Here is a 23,974-nt window from a genome sequence, read left to right as displayed (position 1 = left end):
GTCCCCAATCGCATAGAGTCCCATAGGAGTTTATGGGAATGGGGATTTACAAATATACGGGCGTCTGACTTCCCGCCCGCCGGGCTCGGAATGAGCCGGTGCACCGGGAGGTCAGGCGCTGGTAAGTTATTCCGAGTCCGGCGGACTCTGAATGAGGCCCAATCTTTTCCCAAAAGGCTGAGTGCTTTTTATGCTAGTTTTTCTTATCTGGCATTTTCCTTTTTGCCCAACGATGATCGATGGTATCACCCTCTTGCTGATTTTTTGCTATAGTGGCAGGGCATCCACTTTTGAGATGATTGTGTTTATGCCGTTCAGGACATATCTCAGATTGGACCAATGCAATTGGGGCCACACTCTCATAGCTGGTTTTAAAAAGTTCAGAGGAGTCTGAAGATGGTGCGAAGACAGCCACATCAGGTGTATTTGATAGGTTAATGTCTATAACATCCTCCCCACAAAATTGGTTGGGGAGCTCATTTTCCCCGCCAAATGAGGCCCGTTTCAGGTTTACCATCATATCCCGGCCCGCTGACACTGCTTGTTTGGTTTATAGAGTCCGCACCGTTAGGTACCAATAGATATGTCCGGCTCTGTGTGTGAGTTTGTTTTTATAACAGGACCAGGCAGACTTGTCAGGGCTGAGGCAGCGACCCACGGTCTCTCCAGCGGGTGCTGCTTTCATCATAAGAGTGTCCCGGACTTAAGTGATTTTCATGTTACAGCAGGACATCGCTTTTTGTAGAGGTTTTGAAAGGAGTGATACTGCAATCAGGGCAGAAAGTGCCAGAGAATGGCTTACCTAGAGAGCTGCAGGAAAGTTCCATACAGTACTGTCAGCGAACGTGTGGCGTCCACAAGGATGGCTGCCCCGTCTTCCCACGGACAACTACACGCGCTGCAACACTCTGTGCAGCACTATCGCGCTGAAAAGGTGATTTTATACAGTTCCCGATAAGTTAGAGCTCCGACTACAGCAGCAGCAATCAAGGAAAGACTGGTAAGTGGCAGCAACCACAGACAACCGCACTCGCTGCAACACTCCGCATATCGCTATCGTGCTGAAAAAGTGTTTTTGTACAGTTCCAGGTAAGTTAGAGCTTCGCCTCCAGCAGCAGCAATCAAGGAAAGACTGGTAAGGAATATGGTAGCAACCACAGACAACCGCACTCGCTGCAACACTCCCTGCAGCACTATTGCGCTAAAAAGGTTATTTTGTATAGATCCAGGTAAGTTAGAGTTCCGCCTCCAGCAGCAGCAATCAAGGAAAGACTGGTAAGTGGCAGCAACCACAGACAACCGCACTCGCTGCAACACTCCGCATATCGCTATCGTGCTGAAAAAGTGTTTTTATACAGTTCCCGATAAGTTAGAGCTCCGCCTACAGCAGCAGCAATCAAGGAAAGACTGGTAAGTGGCAGCAACCACAGACAACCGCACTCGCTGCAACACTCCCTGCAGCACTATAGCGCTAAAAAGGTTATTTTGTATAGATCCAGGTAAGTTAGAGTTCCGCCTCCAGCAGCAGCAATCAAGGAAATATTGGTAAAGAATATGGCAGCAACCACGGACACTCGCTGCAACACTCTGCGCAGCACTATGGCACTCAAAATTTGCTTTTGTACAGTTCCAGGTAAGTTAGAGCTCCGCCTACAGCAGCAGCAATCAAGGAAAGACTGGTAAGTGGCAGCAACCACAGACAACCGCACTCGCTGCAACACTCCCTGCAGCACTATTGCGCTAAAAAGGTTATTTTGTATAGATCCAGGTAAGTTAGAGTTCCGCCTCCAGCAGCAGCAATCAAGGAAATATTGGTAAAGAATATGGCAGCAACCACGGACACTCGCTGCAACACTCTGCGCAGCACTATGGCACTCAAAATTTGCTTTTGTACAGTTCCAGGTAAGTTAGAGCTTCGCCTCCAGCAGCAGCAATCAAGGAAAGACTGGTAAGGAATATGGCACCAACCACAGACAACCGCACTCGCTGCAACACTCCCTGCAGCACTATTGCGCTAAAAAGGTTATTTTGTATAGATCCAGGTAAGTTAGAGTTCCGCCTCCAGCAGCAGCAATCAAGGAAATATTGGTAAAGAATATGGCAGCAACCACGGACACTCGCTGCAACACTCTGCGCAGCACTATGGCACTCAAAATTTGCTTTTGTACAGTTCCAGGTAAGTTAGAGCTTCGCCTCCAGCAGCAGCAATCAAGGAAAGACTGGTAAGGAATATGGCACCAACCACAGACAACCACACTTTTCGCAACACTTCGTGCTTTATTTGGGATGTCCAGGGCCTAATTTTTCTGAATTTCTCAATTGGATCAACCAATGCCACATGAAGATTGATTCCACTATGGACATGAGTTTCCTGGATCTGTCCATTAAACATCATCAAGGTATTCTTATTAGCTCCCTTTACAAAAAGACCACACATAGAAATACTCTAATACATTTTTCCAGTTTCCACCCACGTACCCAAAAGCAAAATCTCCTTTATGGCAAGTTCTTTCGGCTACGTAGGAACTGTACACTACCATCTGAATATGACCAACACGCAAACCTCTTGGCAGCAAGACTCACAGCTCAAGGGTACCCAACAAAACGTGTTTCACGGTCCCTGAAAAGGGCCAAGTTCTTAGGTTTAGAGCTCACCTGTGGTTTGCTGTTGTTCTTGCTTTTGGTATTATGCAAGTAGGGACAGTCTGGCTGCCAGGACTCCCTAAGGTGAAACAGGGTGAACCAGATGCCAGAGAGGTCGGTCCCCCAAGGAGAACCCTGACTGGATGTTGGAGTAGCTGAAGGTCCGGACTGATGAGAAGAGGGGCATCAGAGGACACAAGGAACTCGCTGGGGAACTTGGATGCAGAGTCTAAGGATAGACTAGATGGAGAGAAGGCAAATGTTACCAAGGACAGAATGCTGCACAGAGGTACCCAGCAAGTAGGTAAGCGGAGCGGTAGAAAAAGCAGGAACAGGATCAAAGCACACAGCGCTCCGATAAAGACACCAGAAGGAATAGGGCAGGACTGTAAACAGGGAAGAGCGTATAGCAACAAGCGTCTAGAATGAAACAAAGATGCAGCGTGAGGAGCCAGCGCTGTTCTCTGTATTTGTTTGTGAGGTGGCAAGCCCCTAGTTCTGTTGCATAGAGCGTACGGTCGTCGTGGCAGCCATCTTGGGGTTGGCCAATGTGGTTCCCTCAGTCCGGGTGGCCATTGAATGGTTGGCAAAGTGTAACCGAGCATTGGGAAGGTGTTTGTCATGTGTCCGGGGGTGAAGGAAGGACCATAGGGGGCATCTGCATGTAAGAGTATTCACCCTTCCAAATCTGGTCGTGCCAGTTTTCTAGTGGTGCAGGCGATGGAAACGTTGCACCAGAAACGGATCTGCAGGACGATAGCCTTTCCAGTCTATGAGGTATTGCAAGACCCCCCTATGATAGCGAGCATCACAGATATGTCCTACCTCATATTCTGGTTCCTGGTTGATGTAAATAGGCAGTGGTTTGGCTACTTGATATCTTCCTGGAGGGTCCTTATAGGATTTCAACAGAGATGAGTGAAACACAGATGTATCCTGTTCCAAGAAGGGGGAAGCCGTAAACGAAATGCCACAGGATTAATCTGTTTAGATATCTTAACGGGACCAAAATATTTAGGGCCGAACTTCCCAGTTCTCAGGCGAGTTGGTAGATATTTAGCAGCCAACCAAACCTTGTCACCTATTTTGAAGTCGGATCTGGGTGTCTGTGTTTGTCTGCCTGCAGTTTAGCCTGTTTACTGGTATTGCGGAGATGAGTTTCCGCCTGCTTTTATATGGCATGTAGATTTTGTAGTATGTCTTCTACTGCTGGTATGTTAGAACTTGTTAAAGGCACTGAAGGTATCCATGTGGGGTGGCATTCGAAGTTGTAGTAGAAAGGTGTAGTGACGATGGCCGAATCATAGGTGTTATTATAGGAGAATTCAGCAGTTGGAAGTAGTGGAACACAGTCATCTTGATTTCCAGTGACAAAACAGCTGCAATATTGTTCCAATGTCTGCTTTGTTCTTTCAGTGAGACCATTGGATTCGGGGTGGTAACCAGAAGAGAGGCATCTTGATAGGCCCAAAGGGGAGCATAAGGAAGACCCAAACTTAGAGGTGTACTGACTTCCACGGTCTGATATAATATTAGTGGGCAGTCCACGTAGTTTGAAAACTGTGGAGAAGAAAAGCAAAGCCATAGTAGCAACAGTTGGTAAGGACTGGCAACGAACGAAATGTGTAATTGTTTTGATAAATATCTATGGTGACTATGATGACTGTACAGCGTTTTGATGGTGGAAGATAAACGATAAAATCCATGGCAATCGTGTGCCATGGTCGAGGAGGTAAGGAAGGATGTAGCAGTTTTCCGCTGGTTGTGCATCTGTGAGTTTTGGCTTGTGCTCAAACCTCACATGTCTGGCAGAACTCTCTGACATCTTCAAGCATGCGAGGCCACCAAAAATGTCATTGAAGTAAATGAAGAGTGGATCTTTCTCCCCGATTACCTGCAATCTTTGTGTCATGAGTGAGGGGAAATGCTTCTTTCCGGAGTTCCACTGTTGGTAGAAATAGCCCATTAGCTTTGAAAAGTAGTCCTTGTCTGTGTATGAGAGGGTGATTGGATAGGATTAGAAGATCAATGTTGTTCTTTGAAGCCGCCTCAATTCTGTGCAACAGGGTTGTTGCTTGACATATAATAGTAGTTTGTGGAAACCTACATTCTGTCTTTAGCTCCCTGTCCAGGGGTGTAGTCAATGAACGTGAGAGAGCGTCAGCAACTACATTTTATTGTACCTGGGCAGAAGTTTAGCTGAAACCAAAATTGTAGAAAGAAATATGTCCATCTGGCCTACCGGCTGTTACGGCATTCGAAGGACTGTAACTGTCAAAACTCGTAAAGGGAAGAAAGGGGTATCGACCCCCTCTCCCGAACCACAGAAGCCGAATAGATCGACCATCCCACCGTGGTTGGCATGGGCACCTGGATATTAGTAACACAGGGAACCACGTGGCAGCTAATGGGGTGAAGACAGAGTTAGGGAAAGGGTGTGGAATGATAAAGGGAAGGTGGGGAAGAGAAAACATGCATATACATAGCAATCCATACTATTAACAACCAATACCCCTAAACCTGTATACCTGATACTGTACTCCTAAACCTGACCTCCAAAACCAATTCAGCCCTATTCCAACCTTATTTCTGCCGACAGGCGTATTCTTGGTAACACAGCATGTGCTTGAGTAGCCCCAAGCCAAAACATAAGTGCACATATAACAATGTGTTAGATACAAGAAGCGTAACAGAACGTAGCACCAAACAATAATCTCATGGTGTCACAATGCAGGACATGGCTTTAACAGCAAGTGTTATGGCACAAACAAAGGGAAGGTCCCTTTCATGAAAACACAAGACCATTGGCTCATTGGGCACACAGAAGCAGCAAACAAACATTGCAAATCATTACATTTAGATGTGCCCCTCTCCACTTGTTTGCAGAAGCACCCCTATATGGCATGTAATGTTCGAAAGAAAAGGTATTCTTAATGTTCTTGGTCAGCACGTACTTCGTGCTCCTAACTCTCATGGGCATAAATGCTGTAAAGCAGAGAAGCGTGATATTAACTTCTCTAAATGTGTTTTCTTATAAGTTAACCATAGCGTACTCTCAGCACGCACATACATTTCCCATTGAAAAGATGTGCGTGAATACACAATTCCTCAAAGAATAATAGGTGGCAATTCACTTATCTGTATGTCCGGGCGCCTCGTGAGGCCACCCGGACCCTGATGAATGACGCTTCATATCGTCGGGCTGCCTCTTATTCACCGCCACGGTCCGGGCTTCAGATCAAGTATGTTACACCAGCCACTCCTGCTCACCGCCGCAGCCTGGTCTAATTAGCAGACAGACCTTCGGCGTCTCGTTAGCCTGTGATTCGGCTCATCCACGAAACACACCACCGCCACCGCTCGTGCTGTTAATCTGTAATTATCTGCACCGAAACACGGGCAGTTGACGGTTTAGGAAGTCAGTTAATTGCACAGCTGACTCGCCGTGCGAACACGCTAGAATACACAATGTCCCACAGCCTGCTGGGGATTGTAGTTCCAACCCATTTCAGAACCGTTTCTTGCACATTACACGCCTTCCCTTGCCCCAACACCTATTCCTGACGTTAACATAAGCAGATTGCGGTGGTCAGTCCGAAGCTCTGTTTCTTGTTATGCTCGTAGGAGATAGTGCCTCAACTCGGTACATGCTAATTTCATGGCTAACAGCTCTTTTTATGCACCTCCGATTGCAGAAATGTTTTAAAATAAAAGGCGATTGGGTGTTCTTCAAGATCGTCACTGGGTTGTTTGAGGACAGCACCAACTGCTTGTCCGAAGCATCAGTTTTGACAAGAAAGGTTTTATGTTCGTCGGGAATATTCAGTATTGGAGCAGAGGTGAAGACGGACTTCAAGTTCTGAAAGGCTTTCTCTGTAGTAGCGTCCCATAAGTACTTAACTCCCTTCTTGAGCAGAGAGATTAAAGGTAATACAATGTTGGAGAAATTGAGGATGAACGTCCTATAGAAATTGGCAATGCCCAGAAACTGTTGAAGTTCTTTTACTGAAGAAGGTCTGCTCCATTGCAAGATGGCTTTAACTTTTCATGGGTCCATAGATATGCCGTGCTTGGATAGTATAAAACCAAAGTATGGTACAGAAGGAGCATGAAAGGTGCACTTTTCTAGTTTGACTTGTAAATGGTTGTCTTGCAACCGGCGAAGGCCTTGTTGGACATGATCGGAATGCTCAGCAGTATGAGCGAAAAAGACAAGAATATCGTCCAGGTACACTATGAGTGTTTGAAAGAGCAGATCTGCAAATATATGATCCATAAACCTTTGAAAAATTGAAGGTGCGCTTGCTAGGTCAAAGGGCATGACTCTATTCTTTATAATGGCCGAAAAGGTGTTCGGAAGGCCCTTTTCCATTTGTCGCCTTTCTGGATCCATATGAGGTGGTAGGCTCTGCCAAGATCAGGTTTTGTAAAGACTGTGGCCTTTTGAATGGCATCCACTATGTCTGGAATGAGAGGTAGAGGATAACGGTCTTTCACCATGATAGCATTCAAGCCTATGTAGTCTACACATGGTCGTAGTTCAGTGGTCTCTTTTTTAGGTATGAAAAAAAGAGAGGTGACAGCCGAAGAGACTGATTCTCTTATCAGGCTGTTAGCCAAATGTTCCTGGAGGTACGATTTCAGTGCTATTTTTTTGGCAGGTGTCAACCGGCACATACGATTGAATGGTACTGTCTTGTTAGGCATCAATTGAATGGCACAGTCCTCTGGTCGATGAGGGGGTAAAGATTTGTGTTTCTCCTGTCAAAAGACTTCTGCAAAGCCCCAGTATTACTGTGGTAAGGTGATGGTTAAGGATAAAGCAGAGATAGCCAAGGGGCAAGAGGAGGTAAATAATACTGTTTGAGGAGCGGTACCCATGAGACACAATGCTCAGAACCCAAAAATAGGCTGTGAGCCTTCCAGTTTATGTAGGGGTTGTGAGTGGAGAGTCAAAGGTATTCCAAGAATTAGAGGATAATGAGCCGCCTGAATGAGGTCAAACTGAATACGTTCCTGGTGGTGATTAATCAACATTCCCAGTTGTACAGTGTTATTCATAATAGGACCACTTTCCAGTAGCTGCCCATCAACTCCTTCCACAGGTATAGGTTCCTGCTTCGTTTGTAGAGGTATGGTCATCTGCTTGGCTCATGCCTTGTCTAAGAAGTTCCACCCTGCACCGGAATCCACCAAGGCAGATACCTGGATGGAATATTCGTCAGTAACCTGTAAGGTGACTTGTAAAACTAAGAGGAGCATAGGTTGCTTTAGAGCAGCTAGTACTACTCTGCTGTCATGACGAGTGAGATAAGGCAATTGCTCCTGACCCTGTATTTCAGTTAGGATCAGAAGGTAGAGTTTTCCTTCCGTCTAGGAGCCAAAGGACAGATCCGGAGTAGATGGGTATCTGAATCGCAGTACATGCATAAACCTTTTTGTCTGGGTCTCTTCCGTTCCACAGATGATAAAGGTCCTCTGGCGGCACCTAGTTGCATGGGTTCGGTCTTCTCTCTATGTATTTCTGTTTGGTTGTGGAGCATAGGTGCGAGAGGAAGGGTTCCGATGTTTCCTGCGTTCTTGACGTTTCTCTTGTAAGCGGTAGTTGATTTGAATAACCAACTGGATTAACTGATCTAAGTTTGGAGGTCAAGGTACCCTGGAGAGCTCGTCTTTGAGATCTTCGGATAATCCTCTCCGGTATAGGGTGAAACATGCCTGATCCAACCCATCAGCTAGTTGTTTAAACTTTGCGGTGTAAGATAGGTAGGACGTCCATCTGTCCTTGCTGTAATTCCAAGAGCTCTTCTTGAGCTGTATATGTCATGTCCAGGCGATCAAAGAGCCTTTTTACAGCAGTGATAAAGCCTGCATAAGAGCCCAGGATGGGGTCATTGAGAGAAACCAAGGTTGTAGCCCAGGCCAATGCACTACCCGTCATGTGTGTCACCATAAATACAACCTTTGCCCTGTCAGTGTGGTAAGAAACTTCTCCAAAGGAAAACTGTACTGCACAAGCATTCAGCAATTCTTTTAAGTGTTTATGGTTTCCAGAGAATTTCTCTACTGAGGCCGTAGCCCCTGTAAGACCTGAAGGTAAAGCATCACAGGCTTGAAGGGCCTTTCGTAGGTATGTGTTTTCTGCTTTAACATTGTGTACTTCTAAGGTGAGATTCTGGACAGCAGCCCCCAGTTTCTGTATTTGAGCCATCTCTGACATGGGTTTTTATAGGCATTGCAATCTCTTAGGTTTAGAGCTCACCTGTGGCCTGCTGCTGTTCTTGCTTTTGGTGTCGTGCAAGTAGGGACGGTCTTCTCTGGCTGTCAGGACTCCCTAAAGTGAAACAGGGTGTACCAGCCACTAGAGAGGCCGATCCCTCTAAGAGAAAAAACACTCAGACAGGGAAACAACCCTGATTGGATGCTGGAGTAGCTGAAGGTCCAAACTGATGAGAAGCGGAGCAGCAGAGAACTAGAAGAACTTGCAGGGGAACAAGGATGCAGAGTCTAAGGATAGATTAGATGGTGAGAAGGAGGGGGTTCTCAAGGACAGAATGCTGAACAGAAGTACCCAGCAAGTAGGGAAGAGATGCGGTAGAAAACGGAGGGACAAGATCAAAGCGAGCAACGCTCCGATAAAGGCACTAGTAGGAATAGGACAGGACTGTATACAGGGAAGAGCAGATAGCAACAAGCGTCTAGAAAGAAACAAAGTTGCAACGCGAGGAGCCAGCGTTGTTCTCCGTATTTGCTGGTGAAGTGGTAAGCCCCTGCTTCCGTTGCGTAGAACGTACGGCTGGCATCGTGGCCATCTTGGGGTTGGCCGATGTGATTCCTACAGTGCGGGTAGCCATTGAATGGTTGGCAAAGTGTCGCAGAGCATTGGGAAGGCGTTTGTCATGTGTCCAGGGGCAAAGGAAGGACCATAGGGGCCTCCTGGATGTATCACAAGTACACACCACGAGATACATTGTTGCAATTTAAGACAGATATTCACCAAGACAAACTAGTGTGTGCACTAACGTATAGCACAGACACATTTGCAGTCAAAAAAAGTATCTAAAAATGTTGGCCACTGGTTCAATTAAACTTTCAAAATTAACCTTTTCTGCTATTTGATTTGAAGTGACAGAAAAATCTGAGCGACTTCCTCCTCCATTCACAACCTAAAGAGAGCAGATCAACAACAACTGACTGGGACTGGAGAGCATTGATATTGATAGGACATGACCCATGTGGTACATGCTCCTTTTGCAATTTCACCAGAAAAATTAAGTCTTTTGATATTAGAAGCAAGCAATGACATCTTCGACAACATACGAATTGTAAAACACCATATGCAGTATACTGCATACAATGCCCATGTGGGCTGCGATAAGTAGGGCAAACCACAAGACCGGCCCATATACAGATTGTACAACACAGGACTCGCATTAGATGCCGCAACAGCACGGCCTCCATGGTGGTCCCTTTTATGGAATATGGCCACTCTCCTGATGACATATTATGGTGGATTCTCGACACTGTCAGAAATGCCTCTTATATCCTAACACTTCTTTCCAGAAAAGAAGCCAGGTGGATGTTTAAATTGAATAGTCTAGAACATGGGCTTAATGACATCTTGCCAACCTTATGTCACTTTTCATGTACTGATAAGTATGGGGGGAGTAGCCATATATTCGGCATCAGTGTTATTTAAATTCTAGCAATTCATGGGGGCACATCACGTAATTATTGTGCTTTGTATATTTCTAACTATGGGGAAATGATAGCACTTACAGGATAATTTGCTAACTCGTTCTTCTTCGCCTTCACTTAGCGCCAGGTATAGTGGTGCCCCTTTCCAACATGGCACTCAATTTTTGTCATTTTTTGCACTTCAAGCCCTGGCCACATTACCCTTTACTCTTTCCAGTATTCAGCTCACCGGTGGCGTCATTGATTGTAATGCCATGCACCATCAGGGCTGCCTCTGATTTTCAGGCGCCAGCCGGTTTTTCGAACAGCTCTGGAAGGCTCTACTTGTACTATACAGTGAGATCTTGGAGGTGTATTTCACATATGCACCTACCCCTATGAAGGACTGGCTCTCTTAAACGTGTGCAGTCTTTTGATCACAGCATAGGTTGTAGTGGCCCCTTGCTCGCATATGTCTGTTTGTTTAACAGCAGATGATTGTGGCTCTCTTTGGGAATTGATCAATCTCGGTCGCTGACCCACTGCCAATTTGGATACACTGGCCACTTTGACTGACAAGATCACGTTACTGAGAAAAATTCGGTAAGAGGCTGACTTGTAGTGCTGTTGTTTTGCACATCATGCGGCGGTGCCAGTTCATGGTGGTTCGAAATCGTCTACTGTCTTTTACTGTCTGTGGTAGTTTATAACTTTCTACAATTTCAGTACTTCACCCAGTCGCTAGCCCATCCATTTACACACTTTGTGTCTGTAATTATTATTACAGGTTACGACTAGGTGCGACATTGATTAATCCCAAGAATAGCCATACCAGAGAACAAAATCACCTCTCTGGGTTTAGCTGTTGTTTTCTTCAACACAGCCCTACCTAAGTGTAGGTTGGTCAAGTCTTTTGACTTTTCTATATGTTGCATATACTTCTAATTCACATTTATTTATCTTCAGGCATGCTTGCCACAATGCCTTTATTCTGGTATAGGGGTCTTTCCCCTTTTGCATGTTTTATGCTCTGCAATTCACATAGGGTGTTGCCAGGTATGGGAGGTGACGAGAAACTCTTTTCTTTTCGTGACTGGGCCATTCATCTTCTTAGCAATAGGAGCATTTTCAACCCATTTTCATATTTGCTATGGTGCCTTTTAGGCACTATTTTGCTGTTCGGTTTATTTGAAGAATATTAGGTAAACATTTTGTTTTGTATCCGTAGGGCCCAATATGTGTCGGTCCTGATGAAGGCGGTCCAATTCTATACACCGCTGAAACGTCCATGTGAATTTTCCCCTGGCGTTGGCCCTTGTTGCATACTGTGATTTTGGTTGCATATTGTAATTTTGTATTTTTCTTTTCCATGCATCTTCAAAACTTATTAGGGATACGCCTTGAATTCATCTAGGTTGAACCACTGATGCATTATGTACCTTTGTTTGTTTTTACTCTCATTTTGGGTATGCCTTAATTGATTTAGGCCTGCTAGACTAGATTCAGACTATTTGATTCATTCCACATACCCTTTGAATTATGTCAATTAAGTTGTGTTGTAAGTGTTGTAATGAAGGCATGGTATCAACAGTAATGCAGACACAAGTGACCACAGATTAAGGGTGTTTATTGATCTTTAGAAAGGGTTTGAAAACGCATATCTATTCCTAAATCTAAAGATGGGAGCAAGCTACGCCCATCAAATAATAATAACACTGTCGTAGTGGTGTCTTGTCAAAACAAAAGGGCCTATACGAAAAAACCTATTGCCAATCCTTACCTCTAAATACAAATAGGGTGGGAAACAATGTTGTGTGCGGGAAAGAAGTGTTCAAGAAATGTTATGTCAGCATATTCAGGCCGTTGGCCTCCCATCCCCATGTTTTCAGCACAGGACAATGCGATACACTGGATCTTAGCAAAGTCTCTGGCTTCTCTAGCACGAAGGTGCAGTTCATACATTAGCATCAGGGCCTTCTGCGCCCAAGTCTCTTTGCCTTTCAAAGTCTCTTCTTTCAGAGGGCCTGATGGGACAAACAAACAATAAGTTATTTTCCTCTTAAAATTTCACGCGCACTCAATTTCTCAGGTGATTCACTATTCACCTTGGATCCCCCTCAGCCGGGCTCAGACCCCCTTTAAGACAATGCTCTTTGGATTTCCATGTATCCAAGTTCTTGGGTGATTCACGGTTTACCCCGGATCCTTCTCCGCCGGGCTCAGATCCATTTTTAACACAATGTTAATTCAGTCTTCCTACGCTGGGCTTGAACCAATTTAATTCACTCTAACACAAACATGCTTTAACCCAAAGCTTTTAATTGATCTCCCTCGTTCGGGCTCGGATCAACTTTATCTACTTTGTCATCAACTTTCTTGGCAGTATCAACATCGAAGACTTTCGATTGTGGACGGGACTTTGCTTGACCCGTTGCAGGACCACTTCGATTCACAATCCTTTGCCACTATTTTACTTTTGCCAACTCTCAGTTGGATACCTTACAGAGACATTCCAATGATCACCTGCGCGGTGCTGGACTACTCTGTCAAAGGTATTGTGTCTTGGTTTCAATGTTCAATCTCTCATCTATTGTTCAATTTTACTTGCATTGGTTATCACCTGTGTTTCATACACTGTTCTCTACAGCGCTCATCATACAATGTTGCCGCTCGCAACCTTGGTTTCATTACAGACTGGTCTGGTATTGGTCTTCCCAACTCACGGGCTGTATTGATTTCATTGGCACTGCTTTGTTGTAGGAATCAAGGACAGTACCACGGCAGCAGGCGAATCTCCCAGCCTTGATTATCGACGCGGGAGGGTGCCTGGTACCTCCGACACACAATGCAGGATTCTTCAGCCTGGTTTCCTGGTCTTATGCTTTCTATTCTCGAGGTTTTGTGAGTTACTGGTTCCTTGTCAAAAAGGTCTAGGGGACTTCCCTACTTATGATCCACTTCGGTTTTGCAGTCTTTCTCCTCGTGTTAAACTGCCATCTTGGAACTGCTGTTTTCTCGTGTGTTTTGCCTCGCCCAGAGTGGGCTCTCGTGCACCGCCTTTTATCTGTGTGGGGAAGTGTAATGGGAGTCAGGTGTGCGTAATGGTCAGTAATTGCCTGACCCTATCTGACCATTGTATTGGGACATGTCAGGTATACGGCTCAGGTGTTAGTCTGTTTTCTCTCATAGCGAGCTGTCTGTGAGAAAGTGTTTGTGTTGTGGAACGGGGGGGTGGAGTTCCTAGGTATTCTACCTGGTACGATGGGGTAAAGGTGTTACAGGGAAGGGGATACCGAGTCTCGCCACCCGGTGTCCCACTCCCCGAATACCCCTCAACCAGGTGATCCTCCCACACTGGTACACCCCCAGGAACTGGATCCAAAAGCGACAGCCGTGTCATGGCCACCTGGATGACAGATCCCCAGGGACTAGCGGGTCAGACACCTTCAGGTTTCTCACATGCCCTTCTCTTATGCGATGTAGCCGCATCTGTTTTACAAGGAAACCCAGAAAGGAAATCTACGTTTCCTTGGCCTTTGTCTTTTCAGTGCTCCACAGTGAAACAGTAGAATCCGAGTGATCTGACCGCGGCTGATTTGGTGGCGGTCGGAACGTTTGCATGAGAAAGGTGAGAACTACCAAAAGTTTGCACCTTTCTCATGCGAACACACGTACTACGGGGACTGCGGGGGTGAATCCCGCAACACCCCGCTCACTATACTTAACAGTATAGTGAGCGGGGTGTTGCGGGGAACAACCCCTGCAGTCCCGTTTTTTTTTATTTCTTCATTTTTTTTATGGGTGTGCAGCGTAGGTGTCCCTCGCAACACCCCGCTCACTATATCACACAGTATAGTGAGCGGGGTGACGCGGGGGACACCCCTGCAGTCTTTTTTTAAAAAATGATACTTAAAAAAATTATACTTACCTGCAATGCTACCACCAAAGGTACAAACTTCTGGTGTTTGTACCTTTGGTGGTAGCATTTTCAGAACTTTTGGTCATTACGACCATTTGTTTGCGGTAAAACCGATCTAAACCGAAACAGTAGGGTTGCAGGTCTAAGAACCATTGCATGACTCAAGGGTTAGAATATTTTTGCTGACTAATCCATACTAAAGGAGAATGATCCGTGATGAGTGTGAACTTCCTTCCTAGGAGGTAGTATCTAAGGTGGGTAATGGCCCACTTGATGGCAAGGGCCTCTATTTCCAGCACTGAGAAAAAAGGTTCACGTGGGAAGAGTTAGCGTCTAGTGAATAGGATAGGGTGTTCCAATCCGTCACAAACGTGTGACAAGACTGCTCCTAGCTCTGTAAGGGAGTCCTCTGTTTGCAACACAAACGTCTTCGAGAAATCTACTACCTTTAGGATCGGTTCTGGCATAAGGTTTGTTTTATGTTGTAACATACATCGTCCCCGTCAGTCCAATGAATTTTCTGGGGTTCAGCGTTCTTTAATTTATCTGTAGGCTGGCTGTCCTCTCCGAGAAGGTAGGGATAAACCTATGGTAATAACCGATCAACCATAAGAAATGCTCTGAGGTCTCTCTTAGTTTTAGGCGGGGAAGTATCTAGAACAGCCTTCACTTTTTCGCATTGAGGTTGGACACTACCATTCTCTACAAAGAAGCTGAGGTATTTCACGGCTGATTGAGCAAGCTCGCATGTGGATGGATTGGCAGTTAGGCCGGCTTCTCTGAGGGCTCTCATAATAGTAAAGAGATGGAAAAGATGGTTTTACTAGGTTTTATTATAAATGACTATAAGCCCCACAGAAATTGGAGTAGGGCTGTAATATCTTGTCCATAAGTCGTTGGAAAGTGGCGTGGGAGGACTTTGAACTGGAATAGTCCCAGGGGCGTCGAGAAAGCTACTCCTTATAAAGTCCATGTACTGGGACCTGCCAGTACCCCTTGGCTAAGTCTAGGGTTGATAGGAAGGTGGCATTTCCGAGTCTATCAATCAATTTGTCGATGCACAGCATGGGATAGGCATCGAAGTCGGAGATGTCGTTGATCTGTGTGAAGTCTCTGCAAAACCTACAGGAATGGTCAGGTTTTGTGACCAATATTATAGGGGAGGACCGTGGGCTTGAAGAGGGTTCATTGATATTCGCCCTTAGCAATTTCTTCACTTCCTCAACCACTATCCGTCTACAGGCAAGGCACCTATAGCGACCATCACCAACAGGTAGTGACGCAGGAATCACAGGTGCAGGCACAGGACCACAAGCAAGCAATGTCCAAATTCTTGAGTTTCAACTCAAGACGGTGGCGGTTCTGCAGGATACCCGAGGTAGAGCTGGACAGTTCACTAGATGGCCCAGGAACACGTCTGAAGAGGCTCGTTCGGTTGGTAAGCAGGGTGTGCCGAGAGTAGTTGTTCTCACTACTGCAAAGGGGTGAGGGTCCTTGGCAGGCCTTCTTTATCGCTGAAGAAAACAAGGGTCCGATGGGACAGTAAAGGATGAAGGGTGCCAAAACCTTCCACAGCATCTCCGGCGGTTTCACAAGTCTGTTTCTTCGTGAAAGATACTTGGCTCCTTCTGTAGTTTGTGGAGAACTCAGACAATTGACCTGGAATGGATGCAGAGCCCCTTCTCTTATCCAAGATTAGCTTTGCACCAAAATTGAGGACTTCCAATGGAAAATCTGCTCTCATGCAGTCATCTCAGTCGTAGACCAATTATGGTCCACGGTGGTCTCAGTCATTAAGGCACTCCAGACATCCTGGCACCAGTAGTGTGGATTAGGACCAGACCGTTCCAACCCGATTCCCGGGCACACACATGACAGGCAGAAGGCCGCTAAAGAGGTCAGTTTTCGTGTGAGGCTGCATGCCCAAATAAGGAAAACCCGGATTACTCGACCTGGGTGAAGGCAAGTGACAAAATGGCCATGGGACAGAACAAAAGACTTTATGGTTCGGCCATTTTCGACCTGGTGTGATGCTTGAGCTGAAACATGGCACTGGTGCGCAGTGCATTCTGGGGGCACTCAGAGCCATAATGGATATTTATTCCATGCCTCAGTGGAAGCAAGCTGCACTTGCTGAAAAACATGTTTTCAACGTTATTCGTTGTTGAGACCGGTATGCATGCCTCAGCCAAGGACACGGCGCTGGGAAAGCTAGGATCCACAGGTGCCGGCTGGTACCTGATAAGGTTTGTTATCATTTGCTATGCTCGCATCAAGGTCTCAAGATGAGTTATGGAATTGTTTTCCGTGGTGCTGTAGGAGAGAGAAGCGATTTGCTCCTTGGGATTACTGTTGGTTGACCCGGATGGCAACCAACGGTCACTCATCAACACGCAAGCGATAATGCCAGAAGGTTTGAGAAATTGCCACCCCTTTTGAGGAGGGCATATATGCAGAGCTCTGGAAAGGTCGGGTGGGAAAAGCACAGTCGTAGGGGGGGCGCCTTGTTCCGACATACCTGAGGGCTGTTGTGCTCTCGACCTGGCTGTTACCGGGGACTTCCAGCCGCTTCTGGCGAGATGAGGAATTCAGTTACGCTCATGGTGATGTATTCTTGTTAGCTTATGATCTTTTCTGTGATTTATTCTCCGTTACAACTTATTGCTTTATGTATGCTTAACTATGAATAAATAGCCGTATAAGTGCTACTCATCTTCTAACTGTGCGTGTGGGTGTGAATCATTGCTTCTGCCGCGTTCAAAGTATTTGCTCTGATCTGGTGATAAATAACTGTCTGAGCACTTTTGGCAAGCAATACATAATTTGGCGACAAGGATGGGATATTTGTGATGAATTGTTCCAAATATTAAAGAATCTGTGTTTTGAATGCAGACAGGCTCCGCTCACATTGTAAGCGAAAGTTTGTTTTCATTTAGCAGTGAGTGTCAGACTGTATTAATCTGTGTTTTTTGTGTGCATGCTTGTGCGAGGGAAGGAGTGACTGCAGAGGAAAGAAAAAGAGGTTTTGTAAATTATTGTAATGATGAATAGTTTGTTCAGAAAAAAGGGCGTTCCCGTTGGAGGTGAATATCCCGATGTTATGATCCCAGGGTGGGCTAAGAGCCCATATGATAAGTTGGCCCAAGTGTGGGCATGTGGCGTGGGCTTGAGTGAAACATGTGGGACGATGGCTTAGGCGAAGCTGCTCCGTCAGAAGTAATATTTTGTTTACAACAGATTTCAGTAGAGAGAGGAAAGGAATGCGTCGCGTTAGGCAGGCGGGGTGGGGTTCTCCTGCATGCACACAGGAAAATGCATCAGAAAAATGTGTAAATGAAGCAGAATATTTTGCGATTAGAAAAAGAGTTGGCTGCTGAACGGAAGATTGCGTTAATGCAGCAATTACAAATGAAGCTTTTTAAAGACAAGGCTGTTAATATCAGGCTGTGGAAAAGAGGGCAGCAGTTAGAGTGGCCCGTTATAAATATAGGAAAAGACTAGGAGGGGTCAACCAAAGAAAAGTGGCAGCTGTAATTGCTACTGCAGGTGTGGATCGGGACTCTGATAAGTGGGATGGAGACATTTTTGAGCAGCTCACCAAGTGAGTCAGATTCCAAAAGACAGTGGCGGCTAAGCCGGTTAGAACACGGCGTGCCGGACCCCAACCGTAGAATCCTGCAGGCGGGGTTGTGGATTTAACCACGCTGGAAGATTACACTCAGCAAGAGGTTGGGGAAATCATTACTCGTTTGAGGCAAAAGTCAGGTGAACCTTTACTGACATGGAAGGTGAGATTGCTAGATGGGGCACCGCAGGGTTGTTGAGATTCCACAGACTCACCACGCTTTTTGCCTTTGTCAACTGACTCCAGTGTACAGGAGGTCTTAAGAGCAGGGCCGCCCCCTGAGGATGACGGGCAGGCTTCACAGGTGTCTTGAGGATGACGGGCAGGCTTCACAGGTGTCTTTGTTGGACCTAGAGGCCCAGGCATGTAACCGCAAGTATCCTATTACCACAGACTGGCCCAGTGAGGAAAAGAAGTGGTACACTTTGAAAGAAGCGATTCAAAAGGTGAGAGAGCATGCTATGAAGGAGGCAATTCACGTAGATGCACCAGGACACATGGGGCCGTCTCGCTTTCAGTTTCAACCAGGACAATGGTGTTCAGAACTGCCCCACCTGCATACAAAAGTGTCATTATGACATTGCTAGTAGGTATGACGGGCAAACCCACTGATGAAGTAGTGGATGCTATCCGGCAACAGGCAGACTTATGGGGGTGAGACAAGAGTGAAGACAAGCCAAGGGAGAGAGAGGGGCGTAGTGAGAGAAGAACTGAAGGCAGGAGGCAAGATAGTAGACTCCTGTGTGTCCAGGAAGGACATGTTTTTGGCCTTGTTAAAAGATGGTGTGCCACGAGAAGAGATTGATGGCATTGAAACCAGGGTAATGTATGAACAAAAAGAGAGGGCTTGCAGCCAAAGAGCGCTATAAACAGGTCAGGAAACAGGTGGTGACTAAGAGGAAGAACAGGAAGAAGGGTCTATGGGTATTCCTTCCCCGTACCAGCCAACATATGCTGATTTAAGGAAGGTGGTGAGTGCAATGTTAGAGGCAGAGTCAGGTTACACTCATTCAAAATTTGACTAGGGTTATGGCCAAACTCCGGCAGAGTCTCCTTGCCTTGCATAAAAGTTGATAGGCGGCCCCATGTTAATGTTAAGATTTTTTGGGGGCCGGGAAATGCGCAGAGGTGCGAGCATTGATAGACACCGGGGTGGAGCCCTCTCTGATTCATGGAAATCCAACACGATTCAAAGGCAGATACGTTACCATTACAGGGCTAGGGGGGAAGGAGACCCCCGCAGTACAAACTGAGGTGAAGATGAAAATAGGCAATTTGACTAGGCAGAAATACCAAGGGGGTAATTTCGAGTTTGGAGGTAAGTTCCGTCCATTACCGGCATGGCGCAAATAGCGTGTCCGAGCTGGCAATAGACCGCAAAAAGCGCACTATTACGAGTTCGCGGGCACAAGCTTTGCGCCATGCCGGTAATGACCGTAGCGCCATGGCGCAAAAATGCCCGAAAAACCCCCTACCCGCATGACCGCACCATAGCAAACACTACCGCCATGGAGCAACGCGGCATTAGCAGTGACCGTAAATAGCGGTCACCGTTATTTACGGTCACCGTTAAAATGCGGAACCGGAAATAGCGCCATCGCACAGGAGCTGGAAGGAGCACGGCGGCCATCTTTAAAAACACAATCCATTGCTATCCTCACCAGACAGGAACCCTGGCACATTGTTGACATACCGGAGAGTTACCACCACTACTGAGGAATGCCCAAAGCGCCGAAAAAGGGAGCTGCCTGCCTCCGAAAGGAGCGGTTCAGCCCTGACAAACTGCAAATGCTAGTGGACACCCTCCACGAGCATGCTGACACTGTTTTCAGCACCGACATGCGGAGGGTGGCTGTGGTGAATAAAAGACATCTGGGCACTAGTGGCGCAGAAGGTGAGCGCTGTGGGCAACATCCCCCGCACCACAAAGGACTGCCGCAAAAGGTGGGACGACCTGCGGCTGAGGGTGAGGAGCATCCTCTCTGCAAATAGAAGCCAGGCCTTGGAGACTGGAGGAGGCCCAGGTTCGCCCATGAAACTAATGCCGTGGGAGGAGACATGTGCGGCCAGGATAGGCCCCGAATCCATTGAAGGGGTCGGGGAAATGGAGTGTGGTGCAAGTCATCCGCTGATGGAGGTGAGTGTCCAAAGTCAATACTGCCAACGCCAATGTTATGAAAGTCACTGCTAAGGTCTGGCCAAGGAGTCACAGCATGGTTGGCCACACCCCCCCTGTAAATCATGCCGAAGCAAGTGACACCCAGGCTAGTGCCAGATGCGAGGCTGTAACCCATATGACACATACCACACGAAGTGGCCCATTCCATGAGGCACACAGGGCAGTTGATGCAAACAGTGTGCATGTTAGACAGCACAGTACCCGGCCAACATGAGTAACACAGACATATGCATGCATTTACCACCCAAGTATTGAATTATGTGCCGTTCCCCACCGAAATGCCGATAACCCACAAATATCTGAATGTGCTATTGTAGCCATGTATAAATGCTGGCTCTGAAATCATCACTCATGCCGTCCCTCTCTTCCACCCCCAGAGGCAGTGAGCATGACAGCGAGGAGCAGGAAAACAACCACCCCAGTACTTCCAGGGGCCAAGGCAGGGGCCGCCGTCTCCCAGTGAGGAAGACAACTGTGCGCACACCACTGGCTCCAGCAAGGCCCGTGGAGGGTGCACTGCCCCGCCCCCATCCCCACCCCTCCCTGCACTGGCTGCAGACACATACCCAACACCACAGTCTGAGGAGTCGAGTGTGGCTGGGGAGGTGGCAGCTACGGCCCCCCTTGATGTTGCCGACAGCCCCAATTCCATCTGTGGAGCAACTGAGGAGGACACATTTGAAGTCATTCACACCCCTGATGCCCACTCTAACCCCCAGGTCTCCTTTAGTGACTCGGGTGACACTGACACACCTGAGCTAACTGGCCAAGGACCAACACAGGGACATGCCAGTCCTGTGGCCAGTTCCCTTGAGGAAGCGCCGGCAGGACATCTCAGCCCGATCTCCAGCAGGGCCACAACATCAGCCGCAGATGCACAGCGGTCTGAGCAGCTCACATCCCTGATCACTGATTTTATGCAGGACAATCAGCAGGCCAGGGATGAGTGGCGGGATGAATTTAGGGCACTGGGCCAGGTGATAACGGACAGCATCAACCGGCTCTGTGAGGTCCTCGGCCGCATAGCCGATGCTCTGGAGGCTGCACATCCTGCACAACAGCCCCAACATGAGGACACCCCTCAACTAGCAACTCGACCCAGACCAGCCCGCTCCGTCAGTCGCTCTGTACGCAGCGCCGCCAGGACATGCCTCCCCCTGGCTCCGGGATCGCACAGTGACATTACTGCCATCCACATATGGGCTATGTGGACCCTATGGGACTAGTGTGGTGTTGTTGTGGTGAGAGGGGGAGGGGGTGAGGGTGTGTTTGGGAGTTGTGGTGGGAGGGGGAGGGTGGTGAGGGTGTGTTTGGGCATTGTGGTGGGAGGGTGAGGGGGTGAGGGTGTGTTTGGGAGTTGTAGTGGGAGGGGGAGGTTGGTGGAGGGTTTGTTTTTTCACATTGAAATTTTCACTTTAAATACACTGGTTGTTCATCTAAAAATAAAACAGAGAGGACATTCGTCATTGCGCATGTGTCATTTAATATTGCACAGTGCATAGTGTACATGACTTGTGTGTCAGAAATATTGTCCAATCAATGCTTGCCGCACGGCACGTCCCTCCTGTGCATCGGCACCGTGATGCTGTCCTGCCCCTTCTTCCTCCTCCTCCCCTTCATCATCATCAGGTGGTAGCAGTTCCATGTCAGGGGGCAGGGGCATGTTCCGACGGATGCACATATTGTGCAGCATTACACATGCCATGGTGATCTTGGACACCTTCTCATGGCTGTAGATGAGTGCCCCACCCGACCGGCTGAGGCAACGAAATTGTGCCTTCAACAGGCCAAAGGTCTGCTCAATCACTACAAGTGTACGGGTATGGGAACGATTGTAGTCCTTCTCGTGCCTGTTCTGTGGGTTTCGGACAGGGGTCATGAGCCACGGCTTCAAGGGATAGCCACCATCACCTGCATGAGAGGGGAATGAAGGTAAGTGTTCGTACATTCATGGCGGACAACTGAACTAGTTTTACATGGCAGCAGGTGATTTCTGCCCATATGCACATGTCCCTGGATGCATTGACCCCATTTCTGGCCCCGCTATGTGTCCTGTGCAATGGAATGATGGAGGGTGTAGCATCTTCGAGATGGTTTATGGTGCGCACTCACATCTTGTTGCACGTGCATCGTATATGCATCTAGCAGTGTTGGGGTAAAATCATTGATGTGTTGTGTTCTGTGAGATTTGGTAGTAGGGAGTGTTGGCTGTAGTCAGTAGCATATTCATCATTCTGCAGTGATCAGTACCATGGTGACTTGCAGCACTCCTATGGGTGTGCGGAACCAGTGACACGCTGTGGTATCCCTGTTAGGCTCACCTCAATGCACTCCCAGGGATGACTGTCCTGTGTGGTGGTATGCTGGAGGCAGCGACATAGTGCATAGGTACTGCATAGTGCAGGATGGCCTTAGGGTGTGTGAGGGCCGCCGATGAGTGGTGCATGTGTTGTGGGATGTGGCCTGGTTACCTGTTAGTCATGTAGTGTTAGGTGTCGGCCTTACTTCATCACTGTGGGATTTGGTAGTCATGTGCCATTTCACTTGTTTTGGGGCACAGTGTTCGGTGAGGTGCACATCGTGCACTGGCGTCAACATTTCCACCCAGGTGGAGTATGCACCCCCCCCTTTCCCACCCAGGTGGAGTATGCATCTCCCCCCCCTTCCAACCCAGGTGGAGTATGCAGCCACCCACCTCACAACCCCGATGCACTGCCATGGCCCAGTCAGGCAACTCACCAAGCAGCCAGGCACGTCGTCCAGCATGTCGCTCCATATAGCGTGGTAGCGTGGAGTTCCACAGGACCAAAGAGTCATGAGTTGATCCTTGATATCGGGCATAGCAATGTGTGATGATCTTGCTGGCGTTGGATACCATCTGCACGTTGATGGAGTGGTATTGCTTGCGGTTGCAATACGCCAGCTCCATGGCATGCGGGACCACCAACTCCACGTGGGTGCAGTCGAGGGTGCCTATACAATTTGGCATGCCTGCCAGTGCATGGAAGGCAACTTTTGTATCGAATATCTCCTGGGGAGTCTGTGGTACTGTGGTAGGGATATGTGTGCTTGAGGAGGGCATCCAGCACTTGGTTCAGTATCCAGGAAAATAAGGGTTGTGATATGCCATGCATGTGCCCCACTGTGTGCTGGTAGGTGCGTGTGGCAAGGAAGTGGAGCACAGACACTACCTTCAATAGAGGGGGGATAGCGGTGCGTATTTCTATGAGGCTCACTATGTCGTCATGTATCAGGTCCACTATGGTGGTGATGGTGTCATGGTCAAGCCGGTACAGGGTGTGGATCTGCTCTGGTGTTAGGTTGAAGGGGGTGGCTCTTATGCGAGGGACTGGGGGCTGCCGGCGTGGTAACGGTGGCTGCACTGATGGGGCATGCTTGGCCTGCCTCACCCTTCTTCTCCTCCTGTGTATCCTCTGTGGTGGGGGCTGTGGTTGTTGTTGTTGTTGCAGCCTTGCAAGCGTGGCCTCCAGCTCCAGTAATGCTACTACTATTGGTATCATCTTGGTGTGGGAGGGGCTGTGGTGTGTGGGTGTGCTCCTTTTGTGCTGTGCCAGACGCCATTGCCTCCACCTGTGCTGATTGTGTGCACCTGTGGCTCTTGGAAACACTGCTCAGGGTTCTAAACACCTTCTCGGAAATGCCGGTATTTACTCCATGCCGGTAAGGTACTTTTCGGGCTTCAGTAGGCCGTTATTTGCATGTCCGCATGGCTTGTGATCAGCTCTGGTTTACGGCATGCTGGTAATGCCGCCCTGTTGTATCGCGCGCATGCGCCTGGACCGCTATTTACGCATCGTAAAGTACAATGCCGTAAATAGCGGTCTGGTTGGTCAGAATAGCCCGTAGTGGTAAGCGATGCCGGTAATCCTTTACCGGCATCGTTTTTACCTTACCTCCAACCTCGGAATGA

The sequence above is a fragment of the Ambystoma mexicanum genome, chromosome 1p, assembly GCF_040938575.1.
Source record: "Ambystoma mexicanum isolate Mex_15411 chromosome 1p, UKY_AmexF1_1, whole genome shotgun sequence".
Lineage (NCBI taxonomy): Eukaryota > Metazoa > Chordata > Amphibia > Caudata > Ambystomatidae > Ambystoma > Ambystoma mexicanum.
This window is presented reverse-complemented; position numbering follows the sequence as displayed.